The sequence below is a fragment of the Carassius carassius genome, chromosome 26 (genome assembly GCF_963082965.1).
Source record: "Carassius carassius chromosome 26, fCarCar2.1, whole genome shotgun sequence".
In the NCBI taxonomy this organism is placed as follows: domain Eukaryota; kingdom Metazoa; phylum Chordata; class Actinopteri; order Cypriniformes; family Cyprinidae; genus Carassius; species Carassius carassius.
The window spans coordinates 7,886,859-7,912,514 of NC_081780.1; the positions used below are offsets into that span (position 1 = coordinate 7,886,859).

At 35.3% G+C, this 25,656-nt stretch overlaps 2 protein-coding genes across 2 annotated transcripts in view; both read left to right on the forward strand.

Annotated features, from left to right (window-relative positions):
* The window catches only part of LOC132105679 (cryptochrome-1-like), a 140,310-nt gene that overhangs the window by 69,612 nt on the left and 45,042 nt on the right, over nt 1-25,656 (forward strand). The window lies entirely within an intron of this gene.
* Nucleotides 1-25,656, forward strand: part of LOC132105680 (transmembrane protein 178B-like) — an 89,374-nt gene that overhangs the window by 21,614 nt on the left and 42,104 nt on the right. The window lies entirely within an intron of this gene.

Sequence of the window (25,656 nt, forward strand, 5' to 3'; positions counted from 1 at the left end):
CCACCTGATTTCTGCACAACACAACTGAGGGTCCCAACCCCATTTATAGGGCAAGAAATCACACTTATTAAACCTGACAGGGCACACCTGTGAAGTGAAAACCATTTCAGGTGACTACCTCTTGAAGCTCATCAAGAGAATCCCAAGAGTGTGCAAAGCAGTAATCAAAGCAAAAGGTGGCTACTTTGAAGAACCTACAATATGACATATTTTCAGTTGTTTCACACTTTTTGTTATGTATATAATTCCACATGTGTTAATTCATAGTTTTGATGCCTTCAGTGTGACTCTACAATTTTCATAGTCATGAAAATAAAGAAAACTCTTTGAATGAGAAGGTGTGTCCAAACTTTTGGTCTGTACTATATATATATATATATATATATATAAATTGTATTCTTAAATGAACCAATTCATTAAAATGTTCACTTAAGTTAGTAGACTGTGTTCCATTAAAAAATATGATCAGCAAACAACCTTATTTAGTTGTCAGACAACATATTCAGAGAGCTGAAGCCTTCTGAATCCCCACATCATTTTCATGTGCAGCTTAAACACACCTTGTTCAATTTCCTATTTCAACCTCAGTCCCTGCTGTAAATGACCAAGACTAGCAGCAAAACAGACTTGATAAATTTAAGGTTACTTGACCCTGGCACAGTTTCCAACAGCAACTGAAACAGAATCCACATTCGACATCCTGTCGGAAGCCACCGGCGGCAATCCAGTCATTAGGAGCTGCATACTTTTCCTGATCTTGCTGAAAAAAATTGAGTGTTTAATGCTTCTTTCCACCTCTCAGTTTCCCCAGGAATGAGATTCATTAATTTGAGCCCAGTATGAAGTGATGGAGAGAGTCTCAGGCAGCCGGTCGCTGCTTTTTCTCCATCTCCACATTGGGTCTGTAATTGAATTCCTGCTTCTAACAGCGGGTACAGGGGTGTGTTAATGTGGTGTGTGCTGTGAACTGAAGCACACTGGAGTGTGTAAGATGTGTTATGGAAGAGCACAGAACTGACATCGCATGACGGATACAGAGGAGCAGAGAATATGGTCTTCTTTTCGTCAGTGGGGTACAAATTCAGAGATCTGGTGCAGAATGATTGTGGATAATTAACTTCACAGAAGGACAGATTTTTTTTTGCCATGTTTTTTGATGGAAAGGCATTCTTTTATTTTTACAGAACAACCCACAAGGTTTCATGAGCGCTGTACCTTTGTTTCTAACTATCTGAAGACTGTCGTCATCTGTTGAAAGCTAGTCACTCTCTAAATCTGTCGTTTCTGTCGTCCTCTAGAGCTTCCAGTCAAGTTCAGTCGAGTTTGCGAAAAAGACATATAAAACCATCTGAATCCAGATCCAATGTTAACATTAATGAATGCATTCATGAAATAAAAATGACCAAAACCTGTGTATCCTGACCTGAAGATCTTAATTAGCTGCTTCAGGTGTGTCTGATTAAGGTTGAAACTGATCTTTGCAGGAAAGGAAGAGAAACACTTGATTTAGACTTTTGTTAATTTCTGCAAATGATCACAAGGGCAGTGCCCTTAAAGAGACACCTTTGTATCTTATCTTCTCCTAAAAGTAGTAATATGTACCCTTAAGGTGCTACTAAAAATCTTTTAGGGGTTCATAAGGTACAAATATACCCTGAAAGATGAAAGATAACATTTTTGCATTTTTTTAACATATATATATATATATATATATATATATATATATATATATATATATATAATGAATATATAATGTATATATTCATTAATTTATATACCATAAACAAACTAAATTAACAATGAACAATGGTATATTTATAAAGAAATTAATTTAGAAATTGTTGTTTTAAACTATTGATGAGCATAAGAAACCTTTAACACACACAGAAACACACACACACACACACACACACACACACACGTCATGCTCATCCCAAACATTTAATGAAATTATTTATAGTGTTATAATAATTGAAGCCAACTGTTTTCAAACTGTTCACAAAATATATATACATTTTTTCTGCAATGTATTTTTATATTTTATAGGCATTCATAACATTTCAATTAAAAATGGTCATTACACTAAAATTATTTCTTTTCTTTACACACAAAAAAACTGCTATATGAAACAGCTACATATGCATTGTAAAAACAGATTTTTCAAAATATTTTTTTTAAATGAATTAAAATTATTAGAATACATTTTACAAGACTACACAGTTTTTGCACTTTACAATTTTAATTATTTTTGTAAAATACTAGCACGTAAACGTTTTTTTTCAGTGTGGAAATTATACAGCTGTATATGTAACTCCACTTTTGCAAAATGATGGCATATAATACAAAACAGTACCGAATGATTTGTAGTTTTCAACACAGTCTTTCTGATGCTTTCAAAAACATAACGAGTCACGTTTGCACTAAAAAAAAAAAAAAACTCATCCATGATAGCCAGCTAGATAACACTTTGTCTTGGTAACAAATCAGCAGAACTGTAAAATGTAAAATCATAAGACAAAATGTCAAAGATGAAACGAGTTTGAAAGGTATAAACATGAATTTAAAAACTTGAATGCAATGCAAAACTGTAAACCTGTGTAAACGTATTTGAAACACCATTACACAATATCCTGCAGTATTTGCTACCTATACTGAAAGTACAAATTTCTAGTCACAGCCAAATGTATGTTTGTTTGACAAGCAGGCAGCTTGTGCCTTCGGTGAGATGGTAATCCGTGAAGTAGTTACAGTGTACAAATGGACTGACAGCACCGTAGTAATCGCCCCATCTGTGAGGTGACATACAGGAAGGAAGCAGTCATACCAGATTGTGGATAAAGATGGCACGCACCATGGTGCCAGCCTACAAAGTCACTGTATTTATGGATCATTTTTCTGTCTACGATTCCTACACTTTCCTGCCTGCTCAGAAAACCCAGGACTAAGTGAGAAAACATGAACATATTGCTGCGTATGTAACAACTACGCCTGTCAGTAGATTAATATCACAAATCTCCATAAATTGAATGGCTTTCTTGGCATTAACATGATTCAGCTCAAAGCAAGAATTTGCTGAAGTTTGCAAATATGGATGCTGATGTGTCCTTTCAACATTATTACAGACCTCCCGTTTGGGGTGACTGTAGTTCCCAGAAAGGCTTTATTTCAAATGGCTGCACCGTAAGAAGGACTTGGCAGCTTTTAATTAACAACGAGGTTTGGTCTGGGAAAGTGGAAGATAACATACCACTCAAAGTCGGAGAGAAGCACGCAGAGAAAGACGGATGGAGAGAGTATCGTTCTGTTCACATTAATTAAACGGCTGGCCGAGCCAGCCTGACTAAAATAGCGAGAAATGAGCAGATCAAAAATGAGGGAACACAAGCTTTCAAGCTCCAGGAAGTGGGGCAAAAAGGCTCAGGGCGGTCTTATGCATATACATATCGACTTGCAAACAGCTTTTTGATAAGCAGTATTTAGTCTATATGTGTAAGGCCTACAGTATTGTAGGGATCTACTACCTTAAACACTTGTGGAGAAATCACTGGCATTGAACAATAAGATGTAGAGATTAATATTAAATGTATTTGATTTAAATGTGACCCTGGACAACATAAATTAAGATTTATACATAATCTGAATCTTGCTTGTCATCACAAATCCCAAAGTAAATTTCTGAGATATTTGGAAATGAAACGCTCCAAATAAACCACACAGCACGGATAAAACCACTGGACATTTTGTATAAATGAGATTACTTTAAATATTAATCAATTTGACCAGTATTTTAATATAATTTTGTTTCATTTTTTTTATTACATGAGCTCATTTATATTTATTGAAAAAAAGTTGATAAAAAACAATAAAAAAAATGTATATTTAATTATAATTTATATGCATATTAAAATATCTCAAATTTGATAATGCAATAATATTTTAGTAAATATAACTTTTTAATTTGCATTAATATTAAAAGAAAAAATCAGACCCAGAAAGGTAGAGACAGATCCTCCCAGGAGACAAGCTTGGCCATCACATCTTGTAGTAACATGACTCTAGCAGAGGAATTGATCGAGTGGCCTCCCCAAGTCTCTTGCCCTGTAAATTTGCAAGCTAATCAATCAGTTAAAAAGATCTCTGTGGGTCAATAGGCCTTGATCGGAAAACGTGTATATGCATTCTTAGCTTATCACAGTTGGGTTAAAGCTCTTTTTAACACACCTGAAAAAGATGTTTATGGGGTAGCCTCATTTCTCTCTTGCTACCAAACTCGAATGACCCTAAATTCTCCTTGTACCTAGCAGATGTAGACTGAGGTCTGCACATGCTTTCTGGAAAATACAAGATTTACACTCAGTTTCTAAATCTAGTAGTTTCCTCCATAAACAGCATTATAAGGCATCACTCCTGATAAAAAAGGAAATGTACAAGAGGTTATTTAAACAGGTCTTAAATCTAATTATCATTTGGATGAAACAAAAATCATGCAAAATACAGTTTCATGGATGGTAAAAATGTATTTATGGGTGGTAAATATTCTTAATTCAACCACTGTTTGGCAGTTATGGCAAAAAGTTAATTTTGGCCCATGTGGCTAACTTTCTCTGGCATAATGGCATTTCTGCAATTGTATTGGCACACCAGCATGGCACGGTGTGCAGAGGCAGCCCATGTTGTTAGGCATTAGTACTTAGGAAGGACGCCAAGAAACTGTCTGTGGGAATAAGGGCTAAGATGCCGTGCTAAAAGAACATGTTGACAAGACTTGACCCAATGCTGCTCCTTATTCCCTCTCAGTCAGTTCATGTGTGGGTCATCAACTGTATTTGCATAGATGCTACTAAATTTTTATTTGCATCAGTGAAAACAAATTGATAACATAGGTGTTGTTAGACCCTATAAAGACTTAAAAATAGGATCTAGATTGCTGATGAATGGATATAAGTAATAATATATAATAATAATAATAATATAATGCAACCTGTCCTCAAACCAATACGCTTGTATAGGTCGTTTGTCCAAATCCCTGAAATATGACCCATTAGAGCGTATACTACAATTGCGCCCCTATCTGCAAAACGTCGTTTTCATATTAATGTTTGTATTCTTTTATTTGCACTCTGGTTTGCGTTTCGTGTAGCTCAGTTAGTAGATTATTGCGTTATACCTTGATATGTAATCATGCTATCATGGGTTCGATCCCAGGGAATGGACGTGCACGAAAATGTATATGCTCAACAAATCATAATTTAGCATGATTTCTGTGAGGGTTAGGTTTAGGGGTGGGGTTAGGTGTGGTCATTTGAACGAATAAGCCACATAGTAAAATATGTAGGAAATACTGTGAGATCAGTGTTAAACGCCCACACATTGCATTTAAATAAACGTGCGTTTTGATTGGTAATGACGTTATACGTCAATTCATGATGACAGACGCTACGCGATACTGTCATTATTTTTACGCCCACTAGAGGGCGCTTACCTTTAAAACGTAAATATAGGTCGTAATAAATGCTTGCACAAACGACCTCTATGGTCGTTTTTTGTTGGAGGACAGGCTCCAATATAATGTTATAAAAACAATATAATGGCATTATAAAGAATAGCAAAAAATGGTCATATGGGGACTGAAATCAGTGAGATATTGTAGTTTATTAGTAAAATTTTATTTGTATTCATATAAAAGTACAAAATTTAAATTACATAGTAATAATATAATAGTAGATTAGTAAAAAAATTCAAATCTTATTTTTATTAAAGAGAAAAATGTTAGTCAGCATAAAATAGCACAAAATTTAAATGATATATATACATGATTTTAATGCTGTACTATTTAATGCTGACTAATACTGACTTCTCTTTAATAAAAATAATATTTATATATATATATAATATTTTACTATTGTTTTACTATAAAATATAAATGTACTATCATTTATGTAAAAAATAAATAATTATATTTAATTTAATATTTAATATTTAAATCATTTTTCCATTTAATTTACATTTTAATATTTTAGTTTAAACTTTTAAATTTAATATCTATGTTTTTTCAATTTTATATATATACAAATATATATATATATATATATATATATATATATATATATATATATATATATATATATATATATATATATATATATATATATAAAATACAGTATATGTAAAAAGAGCTTTATGTAGCATTTTGTTGCACTATTTTAGAAAAGCAGCTTTAAATTAAAAGTCGATGCCATTATATAAGCACTATTTTCATGCTACTGCAAAATGCAGAAAACCATTTGTCACTAGTTAGTTACTCCCCAAAAATTAGAGGAACGAGACTAGTGATTGCCTGGAGCAGACAGCGGGCTTTCAATATACTCAAGATGGTGACACATTCTTCTAGATGGCTAGTGAAATGGAAGCATAGGGTGAGCAGATGAGTTGTATTTCTGTCTTTGCAGCATCCATAGTAAGCAGATGGAACGGTAAAGCACTGGATCCTGAGGCCGTTGAGTTTCCCTGACCCAGATTTTCATTTCACTGGCTGATTTAGGTGTGCTTTACTCATGTTTGAGTCATAATGTGTCAGCTCTCTTATATGTCAGCCTTTCGTGAGGGTTTACACTTCAGTGATCTCAGTAGTGTTTATTTCTCCCAAATTGGCACAGCCTTACAATGGCACAGATCAAGTGTGGCTTCTAGACATGTCACTTTAGTAATGGTGTAACTTCAAGACCGACTTGGTCAAACAGATGCGTTCTGGCAGGATTGCAGCTCAGCAACCTTGCAAATCTATCGCGATTGCATCCACCCCCACCTGCCCAGCTGCTCCACACACACATACAGCTCTCTTCCAGCTTCAGGTGACATCTGTGTGTGCTTAGTGAATGGAAGATATTTGTTTATTGACTCTGCAGCTTCATAACCCTCTTGGATCGGAGCCTGCATCAAAATCCCGAAAGACCGAACTAATGTGTGCATTCTCTCTCGATCGCTCTCAAAGTAAATTCTACAGATTTACAGACACAGTGAGAAAAATGTGGGTGTTTGGGATAGTAGTGAAAGTTACGGGAAGGAAACGTCTCTGAATGATTCGGCTCTTGATGCACAACTCGCCAAAGAAGGTCAAAAATACAGTCTCTTGCCTATTCCCATACAATTCACTCACACAAATCACATCTTTATGTTATACAGCATGATACAGCAAAGTTTGTCTCTACCTGAAGGCCAGGTTTGACATTTTCATCCCAAAAATACAGGGAAATATCCCACTTCTGTGTGCTCAATGCATTTGGAAAGGTGGCTAGTCCTGCAATCCTGAAGTCTATTATTACCAGCTGAGATGAAAGGTTTTGCCCGGAATTAGATTTGACTTCCTGTGAGGCTGTTTTATCTACACACTGCCAAATACGGCACTGCTCTCGGTCAAACAATTCGCGGAAAATCAAATATGCACCCCTGGCTGGGATTTTCAAAGTTTAAGCAAAATTTAAGAGCACTGTCTTACCAAAAAGACAGGCAGACAGGCAGATATTAGTTTATCTGGAAGCAAAGTTGTGTGTACTGGGCAACTTAAATAATGTATATACAAAGTTGACCAGTTACTGGCATCGAACCATTTAAACAATACTTCGAGTTTAGTTTGAGGCACTAATTAAGTATTTTAGTTTAAATATTCAATTATACAAGCTCATTTACATGAGCCATCTGAATGAACCAAATCACTGGAGTTTCACAGAAAATAATTATAATAAAGATAATTATGTTTCAGATAATACTACTGCTAAAAAACAATAAGAAATGTGGTTGTTCATGATACATGTTAGTCAGATAATCTCATCTTTAAGTGGGCCGTTCTTGGCCAGAATAAACTGCAATGTTGACCAAACCTTATGCTGTGTCCATAGCCACATGAAACCACATTACCATGAGCTATAGCTAAAATCCATCTTTACAACAAACCAACTAGGCTTGCTTGTAGATACACTGATGTCAGGAATCTATGAGACTGAGTGACTATCTATCGATGAGTGACACCACAAAAATAACCTGAATTCACCAACCACAAACATTGAGTTCATTCAAAACAACAATAAAGAGCTCCACAGGACAGGTCTCACAGTGAGAACTTTCTGATCATCTATTTAGTAGTAGATAGCAGCAAAAGAAAACACTGCCCCCTGACCTCTTGATTCTCAACCCAAAGCTCAGCAATCCTGAAAGTGGCATTATAATTAGATCCCATGTAAAGTGCTTCATCAATAGAATACTTAACATATAGATTCTGAGGCTGATGGCAGATCATGCTTATGTTTCCGTGGCAGAAAGTCAGGCAGCTGTCTTATAAAAACATTCACCGTCATTTAATTTAGGCTGATGCCAATCTTGAACTATAGTGTACATTCTCATTTATTATTTACAGGCAATATGCTGCTTTTCTGTTTGCTTTTCTGTGGGGTAAAAAAAAATCTGTCCAAACAATCCCGTTTTTGGACCCATTCATTATTCTATCTCAACAATAATAAAGGGTTTCCGGTCAATAAGTTACTTTATTCGAAAGATTACAAACCTTTTTTAACTACTGTGGAATTTTTATACGCTACACATTTTTATTCTTTCAGAAAATGTAAACAGGACACAAAATTAACACTCATCAAGCATCTCCAGAATGCTAAAATTGGCTTTGTTGAGTAAATACAATCTGGCCAGTTGGCTGGTATATTAATTGGTAATTACTACATGCTGTAAATCTTAAAGATGCACTCAGTAATGACTTTTAATATTGCACTTCCAGGACTTTAAACTGTAAATGCGGCATCACACAAAACAAAACATTTTCAGTTAAAACCTATTTAAATCTCAATCATTTACTTTTTTTCTGCTTTGAACTTTACCTGGATCCCCAAAAATCATTCCTTGTATATTTAACTCTACAAATGAGATGTAGAGAAGAGAGGTGACAACTTTTTTACATTCAACCCCTTGGACAAAGGCTCCTCAAACCAAATGCATCCCATGGGAGCTTGAAGTTAGCATTGGGACTGTTATTATCTATTTGCTGTGCAGGTCAGCAAAATGTTTAATGGCAATGCAAGGTTTTCTCCTACAGGAGTGAAGTACAGCGTGTTGGCAGACATTTTAAGGGCTTTAATTAACAAGCTCTGTGCCAGTGTCCAGATACTATCAGTCAGTAACGTCTGCCTATACTTCCATCTCCTGCACACAACAGATAATGCTAATGCTGCTTTATAATCAGCTTATTATTTACTGCAGACAAACACAGTGGCTGGCATTCTCTGACAGCTTGTCAAAGACCAAAAATCAAGTAGTAATTAACTCAATAAACAAGGTTTTAGCATTGTTATAAAATGAATTCCATTACAAGAAGAATGCTGCTCTAGCTTATTATGTACGACTGTTTAGGGTTTTGCACTCCCACAGATTTCGAAGAGAGCTCTGATTGGCTATTTATTTATTTTCCCACTGGATCCGGGTGAGATCCACCACCCTCTGTGAGCTTGAGCTGAACAGACCACACACCTGCCCGGATTCATCTGTCTTCATTCTCTAACACAGTGGCTTGAGGGTTTCTACAATGTACATACTGATTTTGGTGAATTACAAGAGACAAGCCACTCCAGAGGGAAGCCTTCCTGGACCTCCAAAGACAGTGTGATGCTGCAGAGTGCTAAAAAAAAAAGCAAACCAGGCTTAGTGTTACAGTTTTCTGACAGATCTTCGATTGCAAAAGCTGAATATTAAAAGTATAGAAGGAGATAATTAGGCACTCCATGTGAATATAGGATTAGCATTAATACTGCTACAGCACAACCACTAGAGATGTCCTATTCAAATGAGTAATTCTGATAAACTGATTCTTTTTAATGATTCGTTCAAATCGATTCACTTAAAAACTATTTGAAATAAAACTGTGGGTCACAAAAAATGCACCATCACAACTATAGTTTACCAAAGTTATTGAGACTACACAATTAAATAAAAGGATCAAATTGTCGTAAAGTTCTCACAATGTTTTAACAACTATTTTTTCATTCATTATGATGGTATTTGGGCAAATATACACCACTGCTCATCGTTTTTTAAATTTTTTTTTATGTTTTTGAAAGAAGTCTTTTATTTTCACCAAGGCAACATTCATTTGATTAAAAAACACAATTAAAGCAAATGATATTATAGCAATTGTTTACAATTTTAATATATGCTGATTTGGTGGATTCTAAAATCCTAAGCATAAAGTAGGGATGTCCCGATCAGGTTTTTTTGTCCTCGAGTCCGAGTCCGAGTCATTTGATTTTGAGTATCTGCCGATACCGAGTCCCGATCCGATACTTCTATAATACATAAAAAAAGAATAAAGAAGAGCGAAAAAACAGATCCAGGATCTTCAATAAATTACATTTTGAAATATATTTAAATATAAAACAGCTATTTTAAATAGGCTAGTAAAAATATTTCAATCTTACTGTTTTGCTGTACTTTGGATCAAATAAATGCAGGCTTGGTGAATAGAAGGGACTTCTTAAAAAAAAAAAAAAACCTTAAGCTTACTGTTCAAAAACTTCTGACTGGTAGTATAGGAACAAACACTGTTTATCACATAATAATGCAGAATAGTTTCTATACTGTAATAAATACTATGTCAATCAGCACTGCATTGTTCATACTTTATTTATCACCTGCTGGAGATGACTTGAAGAACAATTTATTGTCGTGATCGTATATTAACGTCTTCGTGTTTGCATAAGTTTCTGTTTTCCTGTGAGCACTACAGCATAGCTGGACGCTTTTGTCCATATTAGGAATATCCTGATATCAGCGCGAGAGCGCGCTCCGGCTTCGAGTATGAATGAAACACACACTGCATGAGAGTTTAGCGCTCTGTGATGTTCATCTCGCTGTATTCTGGGTCCGAATGAAATATCAGGTCATGCGCAAACTATCATGTCTCTTTGAGTTTGAATCTATATTTATTCACACCAGCCCTTGAAAACAAAGTGATGTCATGCCGCACGCGTTGCTGTTTCTGTGTGGAGTCAAAAGGGTCTAACTCTGTGCCACCGCATAACAAAAGATGTGTTAAAAATTAATGAGAATATATATATATATATATATCCGAGTCCTGATCGGGAGGTAACGTCCGATTCCGATCGAGTCTGAAACCATGCGATCGGGCCCGATTTCCGATCACGTGATCGGATCTGGACATCCCTAGCATAAAGTGCAGCATTAATCAGATTTATTTTATTCCAAACATTTTAAACTGAGTGATGAATGATTTAAATAAATAGAATGAACTAATTCACCTAAACAAATCAGATTGACCAATTCTGACTAAAAAGATGACCTTAATCCAAAGTTGTCTAATTTTGTCCAAATTTTAACTTTGCTAGGTTCACTTTATTTATTTTCACTTGTCTGAAACATATTTACAGTGCATGTATTCATTAATCATTTGCTCATCATGGAAGACAAAACATCTTTATGTTCTAGCCACAAAACCTTCACAATCAACTACATTCAAGCTGAATGTAAGTTTAAAGGACACGCGTAGGTCTCCAGCATCCACTGTTAACTGCAAGCAAGATTGTCCTCTGTCACATCTGTGCATTGGCAAAATGAACTGCACATTACATTCATCATTATGTCATGCTCAGCGGCTACACGAAACACCTCTAAATGAATTTGATTTCACTTGTAAAGCAGATACGATCTATCCTCACGTTCCCTGCAGCAACAGACTGATCTACCAGCACTGCTCATGTGCTTTGTTGTAATTATGAAGACAATGAAACACATCAGCTGGGTCACTGAATACATGACCGTTATAACATCCCCCACTTACAACCAACCAATGCACTTAACTGGTGTATCTCGCCGTTAATCCAGCTTGGTTTGGGTTCGGCGAGGGATGAACCGCAATCTGGGTCACCAAATAATAAGGCCAGGGCGAGTACAGCACCGCAGCGTCCATCTGGCAGCCCCTCGTGCCTGTCTCTGCCAGCGATACACAGGTCTGGAGGAATAAACAGAGGGAGCACACAAACTAGAGACGTGTTACCTGGCTCAGGACTGAAGTGTTGAGAACCTGTTTGGTTTTGGAATTGACATATAAAAGACTTTCTTTGATTTAGCATTGAGACGGCAGCTACTAAATTATTTACGATATATATATAAAAATTTTGCACCGCTTTAAGTATAATATTCAGTTTTCTAACCTCGGTTAGAATGTGGTCAGTTTCATTTGAGAAAACAATTACTTAAATATTCTATTAAAAAATAAATACATTTGTAAACATACATATTAAAATAATATTTTTTCTAACCTCTGTACTTGTGACTGGTTTAATTTGTAAAAAAAAAATAATATGTATATATATATATGTCAGGGTTACTGAGGGAGAGGACCCAGATGCAGATTGAACAAGGGATGTTTATTGACAAAAATAGACAGAGCACAATAGGAGGGAGTGGCTTGAACAGTCCAGACAGTAGGGTAGGGCATACAACAGTGAAAGTCCAACAGGAGGGGATACTGGGGCAATGACTGGATAGCTGACGGTGACCACTGGAAAAAGCATAGGGAGGCAGCAGCTAGGACCGCTGCTGGGAGTTGGCAAGACCAGACAGAATGTAGATGACCAGGCGAGACACAAAGGAGCAGAGAATTGCAGCTTGAAGATCACTTGCCAGAATCGATACAGCTGCAAGGGTGAGGGAACCAGTTGTCAGGGAACCACAGACGGCCAGGCAGGGCTGGAGGGGGAGAACACAACAGAAAGAGACAACACAAGACCGGACAAAACAACCAGCACACTAGACAACACAAACAACACAGGGAACAAGAAATTCCTTCCCAAAAACAGGGAAAAAGTAAATAAATAAATAAAAATAAAATAAATAAAATGAATAAAATACCAAGAAACTAGGGGAAAACACAAATAAATAAAAGGTTAGGCCCTTACAGGTAAATGCTGAGGGAAACAAACTAAACTAGACTAGAGACTTGAATCTAGCAAAAGACTAGAAGGATACTCATGGATAATAGGTGAAAATAAGCTTAAACTAAAAAGGAACTAAAAGAGAAGACCTAGGGGAAAACATGCAGCCAAAAACGAACCGGCAACTACAAGAGGAAAGAGAGCACAATAAGAAGCATACAGCGACATGAGGAACAGGTGACAACACTCTGACTAATGAGGACTAAACAAGGGGGCGTGAACCGGGAAAACAAGGAGGAGGGACAAGAGGAGCACATGGCAGACACAAGAGACACAACCATGTGCTCAGGCACAAAATAAACAAAGACACATTGAACAAAGACAGTACAAACAAGGTTGTCAGGGCAGGATCCTGACATATATATATATATATATATAAAATTAAAACAATTATTATTAATTTAAATAAATTTAAAACAATTAAAATACACTATTTAATAATAATTATATATATTTTTTAAAAACATAAAAAATACAAATGAAATCAATTTTGTACATCAAAATAATCTTTTTCTAACATCTCTACATTTTAGTATGTGTGTGTACTTATCCACTTATCCAATACATAAACAGTGCATCTCTCTCTTTCTCTCTGTATATCTTTATAAATGTTTCTATTTGTCCAAAAATGGAGAAATAACCTTTTTTAATAATGCAAATAAATCATGACAATATTGAATATTTCATTTCAAGAAAAAGAAGGAAAGTAGATATTTATATGGTAACAGTAAATATCATCATTTTCAGGATTTCACGAAAGCTTTCAGATAATTTTTTGTTAAATCATATAGATAGATCATATAGATCAATAGATTAATCTATGACCAACAGATATTGAAATGCCAAATATATTTTTTATATGCTGTATGATTAATGCATTATGGCATTTGTGTAATTTATAACATCTTTTCCTTTTATTTTGTGGCCATAATAAAATATTAAACATCCATATTTCTCTTTATACACTTTTAATACACTTGTATGCACTGGTTTTATTGTTAGAAGATTGTGTGCTGAATGTGCCGCTTAGCTTGCACAGAAACTGCAATAAAAATAATTAACAAATGGAAATGAACTCGAATGTACACAGCCATTAGCACTGTGCTTCCCAACTAAAAAATAATAAAGCCACACATGCATTATACCAGCCAATGCTCCCTGGGGCAAAGGGAATAAAAAAACAGATTGTATGATGACAGGAATCTTTGATGTCCATATGCATGTGGGTGACTGCACAGAGTGGAGTGGAGCAGAATCTTGACTCATAGACAGAGTTATGCCAAAAGCCTCTCTCAGTCTTTATCACAAGCCTTTATCTTCATCATAAGGACAGAGACCACCATGAGGCACATTTATAATTAGATTGTGGAGTGTCGGGTCAAACACTATGAGTCAGCTAGATGATAATGCCGCTCTGGGACTGTTAGCGTCAAGAATGGCTTACTCCAGCTTTGATAAAGTACTCATATCATGCCTTCTGTTCAACTTTTGCTATGTCATAAAGGTCTGCACAAGCACAATGTCTTAGGAATTGCATGATTTTTTAAAACACCATATAATTAGAGGAAATAAAACGTAACTACTAGTGGGGAAGATTGTTAAAATGCAAAAAAATAAATAAATACAAATAAATTATTTAAATAGCCTATTAGATAGACTGAATTATTAAACACAGGATTGACTATCATTGCAATTATGTTTCTAAAGACTGGTTGGAAATTATGTTAATCACAGTTAGTATATTTTGAATTTAAAAAACTTTTGTATATCTTGCTGAATAGCTAGTGTTTTCTCTTTTCTGTTGTATCTGTTCTCATCAACGTTATCTTGCTCACTGGAGTTTATAAGAAAATATTTTCTGTACAACTAGTCTAGAATAATATTTTCTGATAAAAGTGCTGAATCAATTATTTTGAAAATAAATCTGATTAGTCAGATTCTGCAGTCCAATATTGTGATCACTAAACTGAACAATGCTTCCCGCAGCAATCTACGGTTTCTTTTTTCTCACATCACACATAAGTAGCTGGTCAGTATTGCTAAAATAAAATAAAATAAAATAGTTGATTATATCATAATATAATTATTTCATATACATAATTTACTTAAGTGGTAAGTAGCTGTTAATTTATTATGAAATTAAATTTTAAATTACATTTAAATTAAAATATAAACTAAGTGTTGAATTTATAATAAAAATTAAATTATTAAGTAACATAACAAATAGTTTTAAATATACATTTCAGCCTGCAGAGGAGAGTTCTGCAGAGATCCAGAGTTTTTAAATATATAAATTAATGTTCCTCTTCAGGTTTATGTACAGTATCTAACATTACTTCAGTAGAGGGCTGGAAACTTAATCCAAACAACTGTTTCCTTATAATATTTTTTAAATGTCTTGTAGCTTCACTACACTGACAGTACATAATCCAATTAATTACTAATTGGCATAAATAGGGCTTGCACATGAAATATATATATTATATATATATATCTGCCTTTATATTTAAGGAAGGGGATCCCACACAATGAGATTTCAGGATTTATGAAGCATCATGATTTTTGAAAAGCATTTGTTTAGTGTATCACCGAACAAGGGAAGATCACATAGGCTATCGTTAGAAAGAAACACCAAATCTATCAGTCATTCTTCTGTGAAGCAGCTTCAGCAGTGTACTTGACTCAAACACTAAGATAACAGGAAAAGACAAATGACTAATGCTCACCACTGAACAAAGGGAATAGCAGCACATGGCAGCAGTGTTTATGATTAATGGAAATAAATATGAAAAGCATCACATCAGCCCCAGCACCTGATCGCTCTCGCCTCCACAACTGCGTTACTGCTTAGCAAACAACTACATCACTGGAACAGATATAGCCCTCGGTTCTGTACAGTCCTGCTGGAGTCAGTGGCAATGACGCCAAATATCTCCTGACAGAGAGGTCAGCATTAATCCAGCGCTACACTTTGACATGCCGTTTTCTTGGGGGGCTTTGTATAAAACATTTGGCCTGACCTCTAATAAAGTGGTCTTTAAGTAATTTTTGCACTGCCCTACATTTTAAGGGGATGTACAATTACTTGAAGTCCATCAAAAGTTTATATAAATGTATTACACAGATCTGTGGAATACTTGATTCTGATTGGTCAAATGTTGTTGTTATTTTGTAGTGATTGCTAAACTAAAGGAGGAATTCATAGTCTCTCTCATCTCACATAAATCAATCACTATTGCTAGAACAAAACAAATTAAAATAGTTTTAAATAAATGTAAATGTAAATACAATTTAAAAATAAATTCACTTATACATATACTTATATACTTATAAGACTTACTTCATAAAAAACACTTTAAGACACCATGTAAATTAGAGGAAAGATAAATGTGAAAGATATCAAATAAATTGTTTAAATATTTACAGAATTTGCTCTAATAATATATTATAATAAAATAAGTTGAAGCAGTCTTGAATATGCAAATAAAATAAAAAAATAATAAAATAAAACAATGATATACAAATAAATTAATGAACTGCAACATCTGAGACACCATGTAATTAAGGGAAAGAAAACCAATCCACTTTTAAACCCCTGTTAAAATGTGAAAATAATATCAAATATATTTTACTGAATTTGCCATAATTACAATTATAATTCGATATAATATAAATAAATTTGAACAGTCTTGAATATGTAAATAAAAATAAATAAAACTTAGTTTTGGTGTGTCAAATGTTGCATTTTATGGTTGAATATTTTTGTATAGTGACTGCTTAGGTGAAGGATGTCTCCTGCAGAAATACAGTCTTCCTAAATAATAAATTCATGCACTTTATGTAGTGATTTGGTTAGTAGCCAGCCATTATTGCAAATAAATTATCTTGAATATTTATAAAAAAAAATGTAAAAAAAAAATTATTTTATAGCCTCCAAAGGGGATATCTACAAGCAGTGTTGTGCCAGTTCATACTTAAAAAGAACTAGCTCAAAGTTCAGTTCACACAGATGATAATGAACTAGTTCATGTTCATAGTTCTTTTTTTTTTAAAAATGAACTAAGTTCACATATCTAAAAACGAACTAGTTCACGTTCATTTGTTAAATTCTTTTTAAGATAGGCCACTATCTTACTCAATAGATCCTCTTTACCATCCATTACCAGCTGCAAATCACTGCCACTCCAAAACTATTTAAAATTATTGTACCAATAAACAAGAGACAATTATTATAGCCAGGAGAAAAATAATGTTGAGATAGAGAATATATTTACCCCTTAAATAATGTGTAATCATGATATGTAGAAATTGAAAAATACAAGGTGCAGTCAAGGTATACTGTATGTTCAGTGAAACTTTTATTTAGCCAGCATGAACCAAATTACCCAGGACTTTCTAAACAACTTCAACGGTCAAAATCATGTCTGACCCGCTCCATGTCCCATATTGCGCATCCTATCTTACTCGGTCGTGCTGTTCACTTTTCATAAATCAACATAAATGGAAAAAAAAATAACATTATAATATTTTAACAAATATGAAACGCGCTTTTTTTAACGGCTACAACAGTATAGTATGCCTACATAGCCTACTCTCTATTTGTACAAATTTCTGCACATTAATTTAATTCTGAATTTTGCACACACAAGTTGAAAGGCATTTGTTCAAATCAATTTCACGGATAATTGTGCGTGCATTTATTAGCCTAATAATTATGATACTAAAATCCTAACAAATAGGCTATGCTATGTACAAAAAATCAGATGAGCCCATAATATGAACGGTTAAGCATTTTCCTCCCATAGAAAACCATTATAAGAACGCTTAATGTGGCTTAATGCAGATTAGAATGTCCCCTTATTATGTCGAAATAACGAGATATCCATGGGCGTCAGTTTGGTTTGAAATGTGGTGGGGACAGAGACGCATTCAGAAGTGCATTTTCAGAAGTGGTGGGTACAATGATGCATTTTTTTTTCTCTTTCGCGCAGGTCATGTTTTGAAAGACGTCCTGTATCTTATTAATGTAAATAAATAAAAATGTATACAAAAATGTGATGATGTCCGACTCGTTTTATGAAGAAGAAAGCCGTACAAAGCATTAGACATATGATATATGACCCACTAATCTGCTTCATATCATCATATAAGTACCATGTTGACAATATGACATGGCCATGACGTGGTTTAATGTAGCCTACCTAAACAATGATTACCAAATTTCTCTTTCATGTTGCTTTGTTATAACCACTGAAAACGGGGAAAAAAATCTAACCCAAAATCGGGCCTCGCTCTACATTATCCCGCTTATTACATGGCTACCCACCAAATAAATCAATAATTTGACACAAAATATTGATTTAAAAAAGAGTTTATTGATTTAAACACGATTGTATTGCTTCCGCTAAAGAAAATAGTTCCGTCTCTACGATTAGAATCCTGCCGCGTCCAAAGCAACGCTCTGTTTTTCATGGCAACGGTGTTATTATCAAGAAATAACAGACTTCATTCTACAGTGGAATTCAACCAAGCCATGTAATAATTTGATTTAATTCCCAGTACAATTTACCATATCTACACACAACACAACTTAAGCACTACAAATTTTATCAAGATTGAAAAAGCAAAAATACGTGTAGCACATGAACACTATTGACTATCACACCATGATCTGACTGCTCTCAATTCACAACAACATGCATCCATCCAATCTACATCAGGCATTTTGACTAAAACTTGATCCATTCCTCATCATCATCATCACAACTATTTCAGAATTCAGCAATAGATTCAAGCAATAATTAAACAAGATACTGACTACTCAACAATCATCTCCCCCAACACTTGCTGTATGAACGCAAACCGTAACTAGCTAATTAAGTTGGTGGCTAAGGAAGTCTAACGTAACATTAATTGCAAGAGAAGAATTAAAACAGCCGATCCCTTGTGTGCAAATGCACAAGACCTAGCCATAATACCAGCAAATCTTAATAAACATAAGTTATCGCGTCTTACCTTTGTGTCAATGGTCTGCAGACCCTTGCTGTGTGTACAACAACATCCATTTGTTCTACAAGTTATCACTTTGATATGTTATAGTCCATGGCACTAGGATGCAACCTTGTGATATTGTATGAAGGCTAAATGACTTGCTCGTCTATGATACATTCGCCAGAAATTCTGGCCAATCCCAGCAAAGACTAGGTAGCCTCGTTCCCGCTCGTTCACTGTCCATTCCAAACTGTCAACTCATTTGAAAAACATTCTTTAAAAAAAAGAAGCGCGATAGTCATATAGACGGTTTCATCGGGCGCACGCGCCTGGACCTAAGTTAACTTCCGGTCTGTGTTGTGTATATCGGTCTGGCTGCAGTGCCTTCTACAAACGCGGTTAAAGTCAAGGCGATGAGTAGACTGAGGGCTCAGGTGGTTGTGCTGCGGGATGTGTTTCCCATACATTTATTTATTTTTGGAAACTCACCACAATTTTAAAACTGATCGATTTTCAAAAAGGCTTCGCTGAATAAACATGAGTAACGTTATGTACTGCACGTTTAATAATAATAATCCCTTACATTTATATGTTTAAATATCAAAACGAGGCACAGGTGTTTTTTATATCGCTGTATTTCTGAAGGAAGACTTGCATGTTATATGCCTGACAAAGCAGCGTGTGTGAGCGTACTTTGTTTACAGCTGTTACTGGGGAAACCTCCATTTCTCGCGCTTTATGTCTATGCTTTAAAACATCTCCTATTGGCAAAGAATGGATTTGCATTCTCATTAAGTCCGCCTGATCCATGCAGCAAACATATTTTGTTTGTTATCAAAAAATATCTACTCTAGAGGGACTTGGCTGATGTTATTGATTCTATTTGGAAGTCTACCGGAAGTTAAGTTAGGTCCGCAAAAGCGCGCATGCGCAGTAACGTTTGTTTATGTTGTTGCCGTTGAAACCGTCTATAGAGAAAATAATAACAGTGACACGATGACTCCCCCTCCCCCAACCTAGAACGTATCCCAATGTTACAGTTGTTGCAGTTTTAATGAACAGAAAAGCGTGTAGCCAGCGCAGCAGCAGAACTCGAGGTTTAAAAAAAAAAAAAAAAGTGGTGGGTACAAAATGACTCATGACGAAATCTGGGGGGGACACGTCCCCCCTGTCCCCCCCGAAATCGACGCCTATGGAGATATCGATACTACTGTGTCCACCGTGGTCTCCTTTTTGATCAGCGGAAACGATTTTTGCTTGTTTGGGATCTGACTGTCCAGCGTATTTGAAAAAGTTAAGCAAACTTTCCTGTCTTTTTTACATTTTCCCCCTGCGTGAAACGATCGAGGCTAGCAGCAATCTCAACTAGTACAACAAGCGCGCAAGTCATGTGTCACAAACATTGAACACTACACAAACAGTAATTTTTTTATTTATTTAGGCAATTAATTTTAGGATCCAATGTCGGAGGTGACGGAACATGTTCTGGCTCAAATTAAGCCCTGGTAAAACCTGACTTTTCAAATGAGCGTGAACGTGAACTGCGCGTTCTGTTCATTCCTGCCAGAGTGAGCGCCGCTCTCGTACACGTTCATTGTATGAAAAGTGATTCGTTCAGTTCACCTTTCGGCGAAAATATGAACGTGTTCAGTGAACGTCGTTCATTGAACGCGTTCATGCACAACACTGTCTACAAGGATCCAGAGTTATTAAATATTTAAACAATTGTGTTAATTATAAGACATGGTTGTGTTTTTTACTGTAGCGATTCTTATTATTTTAAAATGACCTGTTAGAGGATATTAACTTCTGCTCTCATATCACCTCAAAATTAACGTGTTACATTAATCTCTCTGTGCCACTTTCAAATTGGTATATTTTGCAGAGTGAGGAGGAGATAAGTATTAAAGCGACAACAGTGGTGACATTGCATATACGTCAGTGCTATTATGGTACAGTACACCACATAACATTGATCCAGATTACATGTAATGAGGACACTGGATACATATCATTGACCCAGGCCAAGTCAGAAATCAGAATATAGTATTTGTAATCTGTTACTTTATTGACATACAGTCCTTCCTCAAGTTGAGCAGAGCTGTTGTTATCGATATAGGTTTTTCTTAGAAAGGTTTCACTCATTACTAGGCCAGTGGAGGGGAAAGGGGAAGTGAAGGGCTCAAGAATTATTGACAAAGACATTGGAAAACATTCCAGAGATTCCAGAAGAACTTCAAAGATGAGGTTCAAGGGTGATTAATTTTGTGACAGGGCCTTCGCACCTCGGTTGGCAATGTGTGGAATGTGTCGCAAATGGATTATTTAAAACGCACTTATTTATTTATTTTGAAATTCGGCTGAGCAGACACATTAGCTGCGGATAATGGCAGTGATTAATCCTGGAGTAAACAGCTGAAAATGCCCTTGCGGGGGAAAAAAAGTCATCAAATTCAACCTTCAGAAAAAAAAAAAAATGAAATATCAAATGTACTTTCCCACTCTGTGATAGTTAAAGCAAAGTAAGACAGGCTGGAGAATCATAAATAAGTAAAAGACTCTTCCAGTCTGCCAAATCCCTGTCTGCAGACTTTAGATTAGTACAATGAACAGAAAAGCAGACAGCACAGGGGAGTCTGCCAAAGAAATAGTACTTGCTGAGTCTCTCTTTATATATATAGGCCTTTTGCCTTCAGACCTGTCTTAATCAGAGATTTTGGTCCATATTTACATGAAAGCATCAAGGCAGGATGGATCCATGCTTTCGTGTTATTTACGCCAAATTCTGCCCCTACCATCTGAATGTCTCATCAGAAACCAGACTCATCAGACCAGGCAACCTTATTCCAGTGTTCTACTGTTCAATTTTAGTGAACCCATGGCAAATTGTAGCCTCAATTTCCTGCTCTTAGCTGACTGGAGTGGTTCCTGGTGTGGTCTTCTGTTGCTGTAGCCCATCTATTTCCAGTTTCGACATGTTGTACGTTCAGAGATGCTCTTCTGTATGCCTCGGTTGTAACAAGTTGTTGGTTGTTGAGTTACTCTTGCTTTTCTATCAGTTTGAACTAGTCTGTCCATTCTCCTCTGACCTCTGGCATCAACAATACATTTTCACCTATGGTAATGCCACTCACTGAATATTTTCTCTTTTTAAAGACCATTCTCTGTAAACCTTAGAGATGATTGCACAAAAAAATTGCAGTAGATCAGCAGTTTCTAAAATATTCAGACCAGGTGGTCACGTTTAAAGTAATTTAAATCACCCTTTTTCATTATGAGGCCGGATGTGAACTTCAACTGATGGTTCATGCCTAAATGCTATAGCTATTAATAATACTATTATCATTAGGATTTTTTATTTATTTAGCTTATATGTATCTATTTAGCATTTGTATTGCGCTATCATTATATAATTTCTAATGAACATGGGTTGGATCTGTTTAACATTCAGCAGGCCTACATAAATACAACAGAACAAAGATAAATATTAAATAAACCGTGCTTTTTAGGTAGGTTTAAAGTAAACAAATGTAAAATAACACAAATACATATTAATCCTTCTTTACTGTAACAGACTTTATTATGATTAATCTTCTGATTTGTTTTTGTTTACATTGTAATATTTTTGCAAGTTTAAATATGTATGAGATCTCTTTTACTAAGGTGGTATTCTTATTTTGACCGTTTTTTTTTTTTTTTGTAATCTACGGAGCTATATGGGTAATGAAAGCACGCAGTTCTTCGGATTTAAAGTTTGTCAGTTTATTAAGCATCCCCCGAAAACGCATAAGATCTGTAAATATTTGTTTACTGTTAGTTGTAATAAGTGTTTTGTGTAATTCGCTGTATGTTGATGATGATGCAACTGAGAGAAAGAGTTTAATGTGCACTTCTTGTGCTGTGTTTTGTTTAGCTCTTATGGTGATTTTTTTGGAGTGAAAAAGGATGCAATAAACTTAATAAAACATCAGTAAAGTTTGGGTCATCATTCATATGAGGTCCACTTATGAAAGTTACAAAAGATATTTAGTCAAGAATAGTGTGCAATCTTTTCTCTTTTGTTATTTGATTAGCATTAAAATGCAGACAGCAGCTCTAGGATTATACAATAGACATTATACAGCTCAGTGCCTTCATGCATTTAATTAATAAACCATTGGTTTGTTATATCAGCCTATTGTTATAAGCCGATATGCCGATGGTTGTAAGTTGAGGAGAAATCAGCCGATAAATATCAGTGGCCGATACATTGGTGAATCCCTAATAATAATAATAATAATAATAATATATATATATATATATATATATATATATATATATATATATATATATATATATATATATATATATATATACACACACACACACACACACACACACACACACACACACACACACACACAGTAGTCAACTTTTGAAGTGGATCAAAAAAGTTCATCAAAGTAGTCCTAAGACATCCTTGAAGTTGTCCACTTCAAATGTTGACTGGTGTATATATAAACACACACACACACACACACACACACACACACACACACACACACACACACACACACACACACATATATATATATATATATATATATATATATATATATATATATATATATATAAAAGAAAGGAGACAGCAAGTACTCTTTGATAAGCAAGAGGAAAAAATTTAATCAGGCAGGCTGTCAAAAAAAAAGACTAACTCAAAAATGACCAAAAACAGTCCTTGTGCTAACAGCACAAGGCATCAAGGGAAGCCAAGTGACCTTTCATTGACTGGCTCGTATCAGGACTGCAGAGAATCCTGGGAGTGTAAAAGTGTGATTCCTTTAGCTTTCTTTGGCATATTTAAAATCTATTCAACTCTCCCAGGCATTGCTGGCCATCAAAAAATCTATACCCAGGAACACTGCTGTCTGGTCAGCCTGGAAGAAAGATGGTTTTAGTTTACACTCGGTCGCTGACCCGATCAGGGATACACAGGGCCAAGAACAATCTATCTTACAAGCCAGTGTAAGTGGAGAAGTTTGTAGAGTTACTTGTTAAACTCAGCATGAGACATGTTTGATGATGAAATTTGTTATTTTGTTTTAATGTTGAAACAACAATCTTCTGTACCAGCTAAACTTGCAGAGACTACAAGCGGTTGAAAGCAATTGAATAGCAGATACTGTAAAATCCAAAAAGTTTAAATATTGTGGCACTACACACAGAAAATGTTGCCATAATTTATTTCAAATTAATGTGCATGTGAGTAGAGCTGCAAGCAGCAATGACAGGCCCAAGCCATCAGCGCAATCATCACCCTAGTGGCATTAGGAATGCTGAAGTTTGATAAAAAACAAGACAATGTATGCAAAAGATATTAAGCACTTCCTCTTTCTTATTTTTCTTCATAAATGCATCACCCCTCCACAGCCAAACCATCCAAGATATCAAAAAACTCTATTTACTCAATTTAGCATGCCCTATGTCTTGTGATCATGTTGCACAAGATAGGTGACAACTGGATGAAACCCTAGGAGTATGGCAAATTCCGCAGCAAGCATTTTTCACAAAAGCATGTTAAGGTTCCCAAAAAGTCCAGATAGTTGAAAAAAAATCCCTAGGAAAACAATAGGGCCCTACACCCCTAGTGGCTTGGGCCCTAATTAGTAGAATTTAATATTGTACATTAATAATTAGAATGTAATATCTATCTATCTATCTATCTATCTATCTATCTATCTATCTATCTATCTATCTATCTATCTACTGTATAATAGTTATTAAGATGTTAAGTTAGGTTTAGAAATGTGGTAGGATTAATGGATCTAAAATATGGTCACGCAGAATAAGGAATTAATATGTGCTTTGTAAGTATAAAAAAAATCCTAGTAACATGCATGCTAATAAGCAACTAGTTAATGAGAACTGGACCCTAAGCTAAAGAATTACCACGTGTACACACACATTTTTGTAAAGTAAATCTGGTTACAGTCACACTAGTAATGATCCACTGCTATCGCATCCATTTTCAACTTGTGTAAAGATTTGGTACTCAATATGACACTAGACCTTCCCCTGGTAACACAACATAGATTTTAGCTGGTCTAGCTGTTCCTGGAAGAAAGAGATAATGGAAGACAGAGTCGAGCATTGGGACTATAATTCTCTTTTCTGGATGATATAGGCTGCCATTTTCTATCTGCAGAGTTTCATAATCAACAGGAAATGATATCCTGGACAATAGTGCAAGCTGGAATGATTGCTGGCATGTACCCGTTAGGACTCAGAAATATGTATCATTATCTTTGTCAGCCATTTTTCACTGCTGATCAGTTAATGTGCATGAGCTCTGAAGACACATGAGCACATCATTCCTGTCTAAAGGGGAGGATGTGTGCAAGCCTCATTCTAAAGGCCATATCATTCACAAACGCACTTCACAGTGCTCCCGAATTAAATCATTTCAGACACTATGTGACATATCTCATTCCCCAAAGCTTGAGAGATATGCTGTGCAAGTCAACCAGAAAGCCTCAAAGTACACTGTAGAAAAAGGATTTCAAATGTGACAAGCTACAGGAAACTGCCGTTTGATTAGAAACAAAGAGAAACACAATCACACTACTTTGTAAATGTTGAAAAAGCCTCCTGGGATGCTAAAAATGAGATATTTTCTTTC